Source organism: Trichosurus vulpecula, chromosome 2 (genome assembly GCF_011100635.1).
Source record: "Trichosurus vulpecula isolate mTriVul1 chromosome 2, mTriVul1.pri, whole genome shotgun sequence".
Lineage (NCBI taxonomy): Eukaryota > Metazoa > Chordata > Mammalia > Diprotodontia > Phalangeridae > Trichosurus > Trichosurus vulpecula.
The window spans coordinates 261532472-261546581 of record NC_050574.1 but is presented as its reverse complement, the minus strand read 5'-3'; positions in this window follow the sequence as shown (position 1 = coordinate 261546581).

The window sequence follows — 14110 nt, the reverse complement described above, 5'->3', positions numbered from 1 at the left end:
TACCAAAAATTATTTTATAGAACTAGAAAAAATAATACAGAAATTCATCTTGAAGAACAAAATTCAAGAATATCAAGGGAATTAATGAAAAAAATGCAAAGGAAGGTGGCCCAGCCATACCAGATCTCAAACTATATTATAAAACAGCAATAGTCAAATCTACATGGTACTGGCTAAGAAATAGAGTGGTAGATCAATGGAATCACTTAGGTACACAAGACAGAGCAGTTAATGACTATACTAATCCACTGTTTGATAAATCCAAAGATTCCAGCTTCTGGGATAAGAACTCACTATTTGACCAAAAACAAAACAAAAAACTGTTGGGAAAATTGGAAACTAGACATAGACCAACTTCTTACACTGTATACCAAGTTAAGGTCAAAATGGGTGCATGATTTAGACGTAAAGGGTGATACTATGGGCAAATTAGGTGAGCAAGGAATAGTTTACCTGTCAAATCTATGCAGAAGAGAAAATTTTATGCCGAACAAGAGATAGAGAACGTTATGAAATACAAAATGGCTAATTTTGATTACATCAAAAAGTTTTACACACACACATGCACACAGAGCAATGCAAGCAAGATTAGAAGGAAATCCGAAAACTGGGAAACAATTTTCACAGTGTCTCTGATAAAGGTCTCATTTCTAAAATATATAGAGAACTGAGTCATGTTTATAAGAATATGAGTTATTCCCTGATTAATAAATGGTCAAAGTATATGAACAGGAAGTTTTCAGACAAAGAAATTAAAGCTATCTATAGTTGTGAAAAAAATGCTCTAAATCACTATTGTTTAGAGAAATGCAAATAAAAATAATTTGAGTACCACCTCACACTATCAGATTGGCTAATATGACAGGAAAGGAAAATGATAAACATTTGAGAAGACTTGGAAAACTTGAAACACTAGTGCATTATTGGAGGAGTTGTGAACTGATCCAACCATTCTGGAGAGTAATTTGAAACTATGTCCAAAGAGCTACCAAACTGTGCATACTCTTTGATCCAGCAATACCACTACAAGATCTATATCGCAAAGAGATCTTTTTGTGGTGGCAAAGAATTGGAAATTGAGGGGATGCCCATCAACTGGGGACTGGATGAACACGTTGTGGTATATGAATGTAATGGAATGCTATTGTTCAATAAGAAATGATGATCTGGTGGTGAATTTCAGAAAAAGCTAGAAAGATGAACATGAGCTAATGCTGATTGAAGTGAACAGAACCACGAGAACATTGTACGCAGTAACAGCAACATTGTGCAATGATCAAGTATGACAGACTTAGTGCTTTTCAGCAATACAATGATCCAAGATGATTCCATGATTCATAATGGAAAATGCTATCCATATACAGAGAAAGAACTATGGAGTCTAAATGCAGATTAAAGCACAGTATTTTCATTTTATTTTTCCTTTCTCATGGTTTTTCCCTTTCGATCTGTATCTTCTTTCAAAACATGACTTAAATTAGAATATATTTCCATGATTGTACATTTATAACCTATATCAGATTGTTTGCTGTCTTGTGGGGGAGGGGAGAAAAGGTGGGGAGAAATCTTTGGAACTCAAAATCTTATAAAAATGAATAATGAAAACTATACATATAGTTTGATAAAATTAAAAGACTATTAAGTGCAAACAAATCTAGCCTCATTTAAAACAATTCTGATTAACCACCTTAGTAGATGATTATTGTGCCATGCTTTTTTAAAAAAAAATTTAATGTGCTCTTCCCCTCTGTCTTAGATGTTGTCATGCCCTTTATTTTCATTGCTCCACAGACACTGATCAGTGACAGCTCTGCAAAATTAGGCCTTGTGCATTGTCACTGTAGATGAAGGTACAGTAGAGATACTTGCTTTAGTGCAAGGGAAGTAACAATAATATCAGTACCATACCCTCCACTATCTTTCCAGCTTCTCAGCAACTAAGATCCATAAATCAATTCCTCACAGCAAGGCCATGATGTAGTAGAAAATGTAAGTACATTCTTAAGAAGCCAAAGGTATAAAAGAATATCATTCCCTCATGTTCATATTATGGTTAGCTAAAAAGAGATCCAAATTTATTGCTAAATTGCGTTGCTAAATCTTTTTGTTAACCGTGTGTTCAGAGTTATTTATGATTTGTCCAATGTCTCAAGGCAATCTTACGTGATAAATCTAGCTGTCTTTTCAGAAGCTTAATGGGAGTAAGCATGTTGGTTGACCGCTCAGCTTCCCTTAAACCATTGCTGAATCACATCTCCCAGCAGGGATGACTCAACCCTTCACTTTTCAAATGCTTAGTAGGGAAATTGACTCCAATATGGTTGCTTATGTGACAGACTTTTGGATGAAACTTTAAAGCCCCACTGGGTTAGGGGAGAGATTCCTTCTATTCACTCCCTGAGTGATTTTTTATTAAAACATTTATTTAATTCAGAGGAATCTGACAAGTTAACCTTCTTGAGTGAGAGTGAAAGGAATTTTATGTGATGACAAAACAGCCATGAAACAGAACCTAAATCATTCCTAAATACTTAAGTTAGAGCACTACCATGGCATCTTTCCTAGTGCCAGATAGCTAGAAAGTATATTAGTTCTTTCATGGTAATAGTATTGTCCTAAATCAGGGCTGTCCAAAATGTGACCTGCGGGCCACATGCAGCCCGCAGTGCAATTTATGGGGCCCACATACAAACATAGAAATTTACATAAATGCTTAAGTAAATGAAGCTGAGCTACCTCAGAGCTCTCACTAAAATGGCAAATCAAAATATATTGTCTGTTGTTTCAATAAAAAGTTAAGGTTGGACAGCCCTGTCCTAAATGATGTCCAACAGATTGGAAAATAATATGCCTTCTACACTGGGCCTTATTTTGGCACTGGGAAAATTAGACTTCTACCTATTGTTTATTGAGCAAGACACAAAGCTAATACTTGAATGGACCTGCGATCTCATTTAGATGGGCATTCTCTTCAATGACACAGATGTCAATGCATCCGTGGTTGCCCATTTTATGTGACATGTCAGTCCTCAATGTCCTGAGGGCTTTCTTTGTGTTCTATAGACATTGAATGAATACTAGTGGGCACTGCTAATAGGTTATTCCCAAGTCTTGCTTAATGATTGGCTTAATTTTTATCCTGATCATAGATTTTTGTCCAGGAAGGCAGAACCCCAAAGAGGATAGAAAACCAGCCTCAGAGTTAGGCACAGTAGTGTTCAATGTGACAGAGGTCACATAACTTAAAATCTCAGTGCCCCAGGCAACCCACTAAGATTATAAATTGTTAAGCAGTGGCTGAATGTTCTTCCCCAGAAGTTCCTTCTACAAATGACATCACAGGTACAGGCCCTATCCCCAAAGAAAAGAAGCCAAAATATTTTCCCAATGACATCCTTTTCATGTTTTGTCTTCTGCAATTCCTTCTCCATAATATGTGACAATGTCCTCAGTGTGTGTATCTCTTCATTGCATTTTGAGTGATCATCAACATGTTCCTTAGTGTTTACCACATTGCCTGGTACACAGCAGGCACTTCATAAATGTTTGTTGACTGACACCCACCCATAAAATATCAGCAGAATATTACTGGTGTTAAACAGATGTGTCTTTTCAGCTAGTAGTTCGAGCATTATGAATTGTCCAGCCCAGTGTATACAACTGACTGGTCAAAAAATTTTTTTTCTTGCGTGGATAGTAATGCCAAACTCTTTTGAATGATTATAAATTTGTCATGTTTCTTGATGCAATTGGCACGATATTATCTATAAATAGAAGCATCTGGAGGACCTCATCTTCTACAGGGAATCCCTCTTTAATTTGGACTCTGAATTGGCATTCTTTATGACAGTAGCAAGCACATTTGGCAAGCATATATCTTTCTGTTCTATGCCTTGCTAGATATAAATGATGGATCAGCAGGTCATCGTCAATCAAATTTATCTCTACTGTTAGCATATGATTGTCTACATATGATTTTGATATTCATGGTAGTGAATAAAGTCTATCCTCCTTTTTGGAGGACAGCATTTAATGCATTAACAAGTGACCTTAGTTGGCATTTATTAATTCCAGTGCTTGGTACAGTGCCCACCACGTAGTAGGCATTTCATAAATATTTTTGACTGTCTTAAAATTTACTTTATTCAACATACCACAATTCTGTTTAATTGTTTCTATTGAAATTTTAAAAGGACATTTGTTACAAACACAATTTTAATTTTATTTCTCAGTGACTCACACATAGTAGATACTTAATAAAAGTTTGTTGAATTGAATTAAATTATTAAATTGGAAGTTGTGATAGAGTTTAGTGAGTGGTGATCTAAAAGTGAGAAAATATGGTTTCTATATTCATTTCTGCTACTAATGAGCTGCACTATCATGGCCAACTCACCTCCCTTCCCTGGGTTTCATTTTTTCTTGAGTGTAAACTGAGAAGCTGGAATCAAAATGATTCACATTAAATAATGCCTTATGATTTCAAACATGCTTTATAAATGACCTCAATAGATCCTTTCTGGCTGTAACTTTTCACAATTTTAAGTTATGATAAAGTCTAGGAGGCTGAAATGTTGGAATAATGATGCTGAAATTGTGACTTTCTCTGTTTACCAAATGCCTAGTGTAGAATGTGATCATAGTTACTAATAATAGGAATAATAATGATGATAAGCTAACATTTATAATGTACTTACCATGTGACAGGTTCTATGTCAAAGATATCAAAATCATTATTTCATTTTATTCTTTCAACAACCATGGGAGATGGTTGCTATTATTATCTTCATTTTATAATTATGGAAAATGAGGCAGAGATTAAATGACTTGCCCAGGGTCATACAAGCTAGTAAGATTCTGAGGCCAGATTTGAATACAGGTCTTCCTGACTTCAAGCCTGGCACTTTATTTATTGAGTGAACTAGTCCATATTAGAAACTATATAATGCTTATTTAAAAGCTTATTCTGTAAATTCTAAGTAGGAAATAAGTTAAGACATTTGTTGGTTCTCCATGACGATGTTTGAAATTTGTACCCTTCCAATTCCTTTTATTTGTAAATTACATCTTTTTTGTGTTACTATTTGCTAGATTCTTTCAGGTTTCATTTTAATATGCATAAATTGAATTATTGGAAAATCAATGCCTCTAGTACATGTCATTAGGAGATATGTTTATATTAAATATATGGGCATTCATTTTTAGATGTATTTCTTTTTCCCATTTAACACTACACCCTAGAAGGCTGTCTGTTTTGCCTAACACTCATCCCTTCCTTGGCTGTGAGGGCCTAGCACCAGGAACTGTATGAGGTTTAAGCTGCTGACAGATTCAAATCGTTAATTGTGGTTGGTCTTGCAAAGTTTATTTTTGGTCCAGCCCTTCAGGGCAGGGAAACACTAACTCTTGGAGAACTTTTCCAAGTTGAGTTTTTTTTTAATTACCCCCATGGGAGAAGCCTAGATGTATAATTCAATCACTACTATGATTTATATGTGCAAAATGAAACTGTATGAAAATAGATATGCTCAATGTAAAACTAGACTAAACTAACTTATCAAAGTAGCAAGAAAAATGTAATCAGATGACTCTGGTTAATAAGGCCTGAAACTACTCTACTCTTGGTTATACAAAAATAGGGCCAAATTAGTTTCAAAAGTGATCTCCCCAAATCTTGCGAGCCTTGCATTTATGGATATGGAAGCTCTATGGTGATTATAGGAAATGACCCATCACATGGTTTGGAAGTATCAGAGCCAACATTCAAACACACATCTCCCCATCAGCACTTACCACTTTGTCTCATTACAGATCCTCAATAAATATTTTTGGAGTTGACCGTGTCAGTCCTTTAATATCTGCTAGTATCTTCTCATAAAATTGTGTACAACATGACTGTACTTAAAGTGTTATAGATTTTTAGGGCAATATGATTATAGATTAGGATTAGAAGGACCCTAAAAAACCATTTAAAATAGTACAGCCCCTTCATTTTACAGATGATAAAACTGAGGTCCAGAGACATTAAAAGAGTTACTCAATTTGCCCAAGATGAAACAGGTTGTAAATTTTAGAGATGGTATTTAAATCTTCATCCTCTGATATCAGAACCAATGTTCTTTCCAGAGATTTAGACTTGTGCTATTGCTTTCCACTAGATAAATTTAAGATAATAAATTTATCTTTTCAAAGAACTGAACAGTTTCAACAGCTGTGCAAAATAATTTAGAGTGGGTTGGGAGTTAAAAGGGTGTTTACAACTAATCCCCAATTTTGTTAGTACTAAAATATTACTAATGTCCTTAGTGCAGCTCACATCCATTCATTTGCTATGTTGCACAGTCTTGAAGTTATTTTTTTATGTTACAAAGAGATCAAGAGTTTTTTGGCCGACATTCTGATATCCTTCGGCCTCCTCGTGTTGGAGGAATTGACACTGGCTAAACTTCTCTTAGAAATTGTAATCAGTGTCGATGCCTAACCTTTATCCCATATTTAAGTGGAAAGTGCTTAGACTGGTTAGGCTGGAGAAGCTGTAAGTTTACACTCTTATTTATCTCATATTTAACTCATTTTTATCCTCATATTTTGATGTTAATTTTGACCTTTGATTAACCAGTTGATAATTTGACTACACAAAAAAATCTGTCTGAAATTGTTGCTTTATCAGTTACCATTTTAATTTTTACCAAAATAATCAATACTTTTGTTTTAGTGATAAAGACTGGTGTTCCCCATGCCTACCTTAGAACCAAAATAGAAAAGGGATTCTCTTTAGATGTACGATTCTTTAGAAGTTCCTGGTTGTGGATGACACTGTGCCATTTAAGTTGAGTCCTGAAGCACTACTGAACCTCCTCAGATTTATGATCACCCAAAAGAGTTTAGCCTACATCAATAAAGTTATCTCAATAAAGTAGATGAAACTGAGATAACAAATTTCTCAGTCTATATCTCACTGTTAAGTGGGAAACACTGATTTATTTTGTTATTGCTTTCATGTTAGAAGTACATTGCACATACATGATTAGCCTGGTTTCTATACTGATTATGAGAAGGCTGGACCCTATTTGGGAAACTATGAACTGTGTTCCTTTTTCAAACAGCCCATCTTTTCTTTTTTAAACATTAGTATTCCAATGTATTTGATGATCATTAATCATAGAACATGATAATTCCAGAAGAATCGAAATTGCAGGTGACCTAAAGGTCAGTGAAAGTGGGCATCACTAAATATTATAAAAATCATCCAGGAACATTTACATAAGGAAAATGAAGAATAACATATCAACAGCTCTATTCCTATACCCTCATCCATTAAACATATATGTATGTGTTTGCGTATTTTATTAAAATTTAGGGAAAACATAATAATTGTTCTGATTGTTAAATATTTCCTGGAAACTATACAACTGCTTTATTTACTTGTAGCAAAGTCTTTTTAAGTCTGCTGTAGCTTATGTAATAGACAAATATTTTAATTTACCAAGCCAAACCTACTTGCTGAATGAGACAAGGAAACTTATAAAAGATTTTAAGGAACTAATAGATGCTCTAGAAACATAACACTTATTAAGTTACTTCATCAGTATTACTAAAACAGTAATCTTTTCTTAGTACCCCTAAACATTTATTTTATTCTCTACCATCATGTTAATGGGGAAAATGGATAGACCACTGGACTGGAGTCAGGAAGGCCTGAGTTCAAATCTTGACTTCAGACGCATGACTCTGGGCAAGTCACTTAACATCATTGGGCCTTAGTTTCCTTATTTGTAAATGTGAATAATAACAGCATCTACCTTATGGTGTTATTGTAAAGATCAAATGAGATAGTGTGCATAAAGCACTTTATAAATGCTAATTATGATTATGATATTTTTTCTATTCATTCATCCTTATTGCCTATCTTATTGGGCCATTGCCTTTATAACAATTTCTGCACACTAGGAGCTTTATCATAAAATGACAGTGATCATAGGATTTAGAGCTGGAAGGAACCTAAAAGCTCATCAAGTTCAAACTTTTGTTTTTCAAGATGAGGAAATTTAGGTTTAGAAAGAAGTGACCAGTCCAGTTTCCATAGTAGAGAAATGATTTGAGCCCATTTCCTTAGATTTTAAATATACAGTGCTTTTACTTTTTCCCTTCCACATTAAAGCCCTTGAAATATTTCAATTCGAATAAATAAGGCTTTATTAATCACTTACTGTATACGAGGTAGGGCAGTGATGTGGTGTCAGCCTTGGAGTCAGAAGATATTTTTTCTGCGTTTAAATTTGGTCTCAGAGACTTTACCAGCTGTGTGACCCTGGGAAAGTCACTTAACCTTGGTTGCTTTTGTTTCCTCATCTGTAAAATAAGCTGAAGAACAAAATGACAAACCATCAGCATCTTTGCCAAGAAAACTCAAATGGGATCATGAAGACTTGGACGTAACTGAAAACAACTGAACAGAACACATTTACAAAGTACTGTGCCAGGCAGGGCCAACACAAAAATAACATTATGCACACACATATACATATACATGTACTCACATGTATACACATGCACACAAATAATTACACACATATGTGTGTGTGCATGTGTATGGTGTGTGTGAGTGTGTGTCTATATATGTCCTTGCCTTCAAGAATTTTACAACATGATGAAGAGATACAATATTTACACAAATAACAAATATGAGATAATTACAGGAAGCAGAGAAAAGCAGGGAGATCAGGAAAAGCTTCAAACAGGAGACAACAACTAAGATAAGCCTTTAAGGAAACTAGGGATGAATGAGTTGTCAGTTCCTATTTTTCTAGGTATCTAATAAAAGGAAAACATGCCAAAACATAAGAAAACAGACCACAGGTATAAAACTGAATGAAACTTTAGAGGACATCTAATGCATAAGAACATAGTTCTAGAGATAGGAAATACCTGAGAGGCTATTAATTCAAATTCTTCATTTTGCCAGTAAGGAAACAGGCCCAGGGGAGGCATATAATTGGTGATATTTTTGATATTTTTTTTACTTTCCCTCTCTTTGTTGATTTCAGTAATTTGATTTACCCTCTGTCCTTTTTCACATATCAGATTAGCTAATGGTTTGTCTATTTTATTGAATTTTAACTTACTTTTTGTCATCTCGAAGTTCTTTCATTTTCAATTTTCTTTTTATCTTCTTTGAGTTTCAAGAAGTTAGTCCACTTTTGTTCTTGTTTGGGGATTTTTTTTTAATTTTGTTTTTATAGTTGCACACTCAGTTTGTTGGGTTGTGCGTTCTTTTCTAATAAGTGTTTAGAGATACATTATTCCCCTAAAATTATTTTACCTTCATTCCACAAATATGGATTTTAAAATATAATTTTAAGGTGTTAATTTAGAACAATTTAACATTTCAACAAATATATACATGTATATATGTGTATATATTTATATATGTATGTATATATCTATTATATATGTATATGCATGTGTGTATGTATGTATATGTATATATATATATATATATATATATATACATACATATATATCTATCTGATTTAGGATTTCATGAAGTGAAAATTTCACAGAAAACATAGCTTTCTCCATGACTACCTAAAAAAAAGCAGTAAAAGAAAATGAACTAAGATAATGACAATCAAAAGAGGATAAAGAAAGGAAATTCCTAAATATATTCTACACAGAAAATGGGAAAACATGGCAAAAGGTCACACTATTATCTAAACAATCTGCTATTAGTCTTGCTCAGTTTTCATTTAAGTCAGAATCCTTTTATTTTTGTAATTCCCTTATTGGTTATATTTTTATTGGGCTATGAGTCTTGCTACATTTATTTATGACTTTTTATGCCCTTGTAAGTGGTTAATTTTTCTAATAATGCTGTGAAATACTGAAAGTTAAAAATATTGTTTAAATTTCCCATTCACTAATTATTTAGAGATCTAACATATCTACTTTTAAAAAATATGTTGTTCAAATCTTTAATTTTGTTCTTGTTTATTTTTCCGTTAGATTTGTCCATGCCTGAAAGAGGCAAGATAAAGTCCCCCAAGTATATTGACTATTATTTAGATATCTTTTCCTATTTTATATGTATATGTGTATACATGTGTATGTATATAGATATGTATATATGTGATATATATGCATATATATGTATATATATATATAATTTTATTCTCTGTGGTATCTTTATGCAAAATTTAGTTTTTCTATATATCTCTTTTAACTATATCCACTTTTGCTGTTGCCTTATCTAAACTCATAGTTATTATTCTTGTTTTGAGGTTTTTTGCTGAAGCATAAAACATTTTTAGTTTAACCTCTCATTTAAAGTCTGGATCAATCTTTCTATTTTAATTATGTTTCTTTTAAGCAACAAATAGTTGAGTTTTGTTTTCAAATCCATTTTATTACCTTCTGTTTTATGAAAAAGTTTATCCCATTCAGTTTCATGGATATGATATTAAAGTTTACCTTTATAGGCATCAGCTCATGTTGTGATGTTTCTTTGCTTAGGATAAAATACAAAGAGAAGAAATATCAAGTTAAATTAGTACTAATAATCTGCTGTTTGTGTCAGTAAGATCAAGCTGATCTTGGTCTTTTCCTTCCCTCCTTTTCTGGAACCCAGAACCAAACCATTAGATATTTCCCTTTTACTTTGCCTTTCCTTTCACTCTTCCCCCACTTTCATAACTTTCCTTTAGAGCCAGAGCTTAATTTGCTTGAGGTTATCCTTTGACTAATTATACTCTTCCTCTTGAAAATCCTCTTGAAAATACCTGAGCTAGCCTAGTCCCTTGTTCAATTTGCTATATTCCTATTTTTTAATATTTCTATTTATTTTGGAGATTTCTTTGCCTGATCCAAAAAAAGAGTGACTTTCTTCAGATTCCCAACTTAACCAACTATCTCCCTCCACCCATACTTCATTTCTATGTTTAAGTATTCTTATGCAGTAATGCTTTAATTTTGTGAAGTAGTAAAGTTCTTCCCTCTTCTTTCTTTCTGCTTCTATCGAGTACTTCTATATTTATTTTGTTTTATGAAAAGTTAAACATGAATTTTGTCTCTTCTACTTTACTGTTATTCAGAAATTGTAGGACTTAGCTTTCCTTCCAATTTCCCTCCTTAATATGTAAGAACTCAATTATCACTTAGCCCCTGTGTTTCATTTAATCTTTTTTATCTTTCATAAGATTCTTTTATATTCTGTTTGTCATTTGAAATATCTATTCATCTCCTCAACAAGAAACCTTAGAAACCATCAAATCTATTAAATTCCATCCCCTCCCCCTCCTCCTGGAGGATAATGCTCACCTCTTCAGGATGTTATTCTCTGGTATGCCACTTTTCTTTGACTTTTCATATCATATATTCAAATATTTTCTTTCCTTCCTCCTAGTTGATGTATAATCTGGCATGATTGTGCCTGCTAGATGTTTCTATTTTTTTTTAATTTGAATAGGGTACTCTGGGTCTTTGGCAAGAAAATTTATTATATCTTGATTTTCTATGTGGTGATTATCTGAGAATTCAACCAGTTCCTGTTTTATTCTCTGGTTCTGATACTTCTAGACAATTTTCTTTGATGGTACCTTAAAATAAATTATTCAGGTTGTTTTTATTTCCAACTATACTTCTAAGGTATCTTAGTACATTTTTATTTCTTCCTTCAGGTTTTTTTTAGGGGGAAGGGATTCAAACCCTCTCAGAGCCATTAAGTTCCTTTGGGGGGGAGAGTTTTAATTATCTCATCACATTTTTTTTTGCAGTTTTATGCTAAGATGTCCTTATCCTTGAATATTTCTTCACTATATGAGGGATTTTTAATTGATTTATAATCATTTCATTGTCTTTGTTAACCTCCTTTCCCTATCTTTAATTCTAAGTATTTCCCCTGTTGGAAAGTTGAAGACTCTAATTCAAGTGTTATGAAGAGGGATGCAGATATAGGAGGGCTGAACAGTTGAAGGCTATCGATGATTGTTTGTCCAACCTGTAGTTCTAGCTAACTACATTCATTGACTTGGGGGACTACTGGTATTTGATTTTGGTTGGTGGTGGGCAGAGCACTTAGCTAATAGTTTTGCCTTTTTCCATTTTCCCCAATTTCCTGAGAAAATGGCCTGTTGGATATTTCTTTTTCTTCTGCTTTAATTATTGTTATCTCAATTAAATTGGTGCATTTCATATTGCTTTTGAGATGGTCAATGAGAGAGCAATATTTCATAGGAAATTTTCACTTTCTTATTTTGCCAGAAGTAAGAATTAGCTTGTTTAGAGTAAAGTATACTGCAGGTACTTAGGAACAATTTATGTGTGTGTGTGGATATAAAGGGTTTATGTACACATACATTTTATATATATATATATATATATGTGTGTGTGTGTGTGTGTGTGTGTGTGTATTTGTTTGTATGTGTGTGTATCTGTGCACTGTTCAAAGAATGTAGAATGTCATTTTTGTGTAAAGGAAGAGGTTTGGAACTTAGTGATTAAGGAAAGAAAACTCTGGGTACTTATTACTTATTTTAAAACATAGATTCATTAAAAAAAAACTTGACAGAGGGAAAAATAAACAAGAGTTTTAACATTGAATTTTAATGGACTGAACTTAACTATAAAATAGAAGAATTCCAAAATGTTATAGAAGACAGAATCCAACCATTATTATTTATGAGAAATAGACTTAAAGCAATGACATAGAAATATTTGAAATGAAGTCCTCAGATACAAGGGATTATGCTTCAGATAAATTTAAAAAAAATCAAGAGTCACATTCCATCCTTCTGATAAGGCAATGAAGAACATACTGTAAAGACAGGAAAAGTACATTAAATTTAAAGGCACCATAGACAAAACATCCATATAATATGTGTGCATGTGTGTGTGTGTGTGTGTGTGTGTGTGTGTATGTGGTGTGCCCCAAAAGGTATAGCATCTAATTTATTGAAGTTATTAAAGGAAAATATAATGGAAGTGTTAATCAATTGCTGATGGACTTGTGAATTTGTCTAACCATTTTGCAAAAAAGCTGAAATAATACACAATAAATAACTAAGTTTTTATATCATTTGACCCAGAAATTTACACCAAAGAAAGTCAATGGGAGAAAGAAGAGAACCACATTTACCACAATATTTAAAACAGTAATATTAGCCCAAAGATGGAAACAAATTATTTCCCCCCAAAATTGGAAAATGGCTAGGAGAGTCATGGAATATAACTGTAATGGTGCATGATTACATTCTAAGCAAGCACAAATATAAAAAAATATATGAATAAGCCCATAGGGAATTGCATGAACTGATACAGAATAAATAAAACTGAAGGAAAACAACAATAAACATGGCCATAGACATTTAAATCGAGACAATGTTAAAGGACAATAAAACTCAAGGCAAATACAATAGGCAGTATTAGTTACAAGTTTTATTAGAGTATACATTATTTATGTTAATAAAAGAGATCATAAAAAGGGAAAAGGACCCACATGTACAAACAATATTCATGGCAGCTCATTTAGGGACGACAAAGAATTGGAAATTGAAGAGATGCCCATCAATTGAGGAATGGCCAAACAAATTGTGGTATATGAATGTAAAGAAATACACTTATGCTATAAGAAATCATGAGCAAGTGGATTTCAGAAAAAAACCTGGAAAGACTTATATGAGCTGATATTGAGTGAAGTGAGCAGAACCAGAGGAACATTGTACACAGCAACAGCAGCATTATGTGATGCTCAACTATGACAGACTTAGCTCTTCTCAGCAATATGATCATCCAAGACAGTTCCAAAAGATTCACAATGGACAATGTTATCCACACCCAGAGAAAGAAAACTATGGAGTTTAAATGCAGATTGAAGCATCGTATTTTCCCTTTTTTTGTTATTTTTCTTTCTTGTGGTTTTTCCCTTTTGTTCTGATTCTTCTTTCATGACATGACTAATGTGAAAATGTACATGATTGTACATGTGTAACTTATATCATATTGCTTGCTGTCTTGGGGAGGGGAGAGGAATGAAGGGGAAGGGGAAAAGGGAAGGAGGGAATGGGGGAAGGAGGGAATGGGGGAAGGAGGGAGGGAGAAAAATTTAGAATTCAAA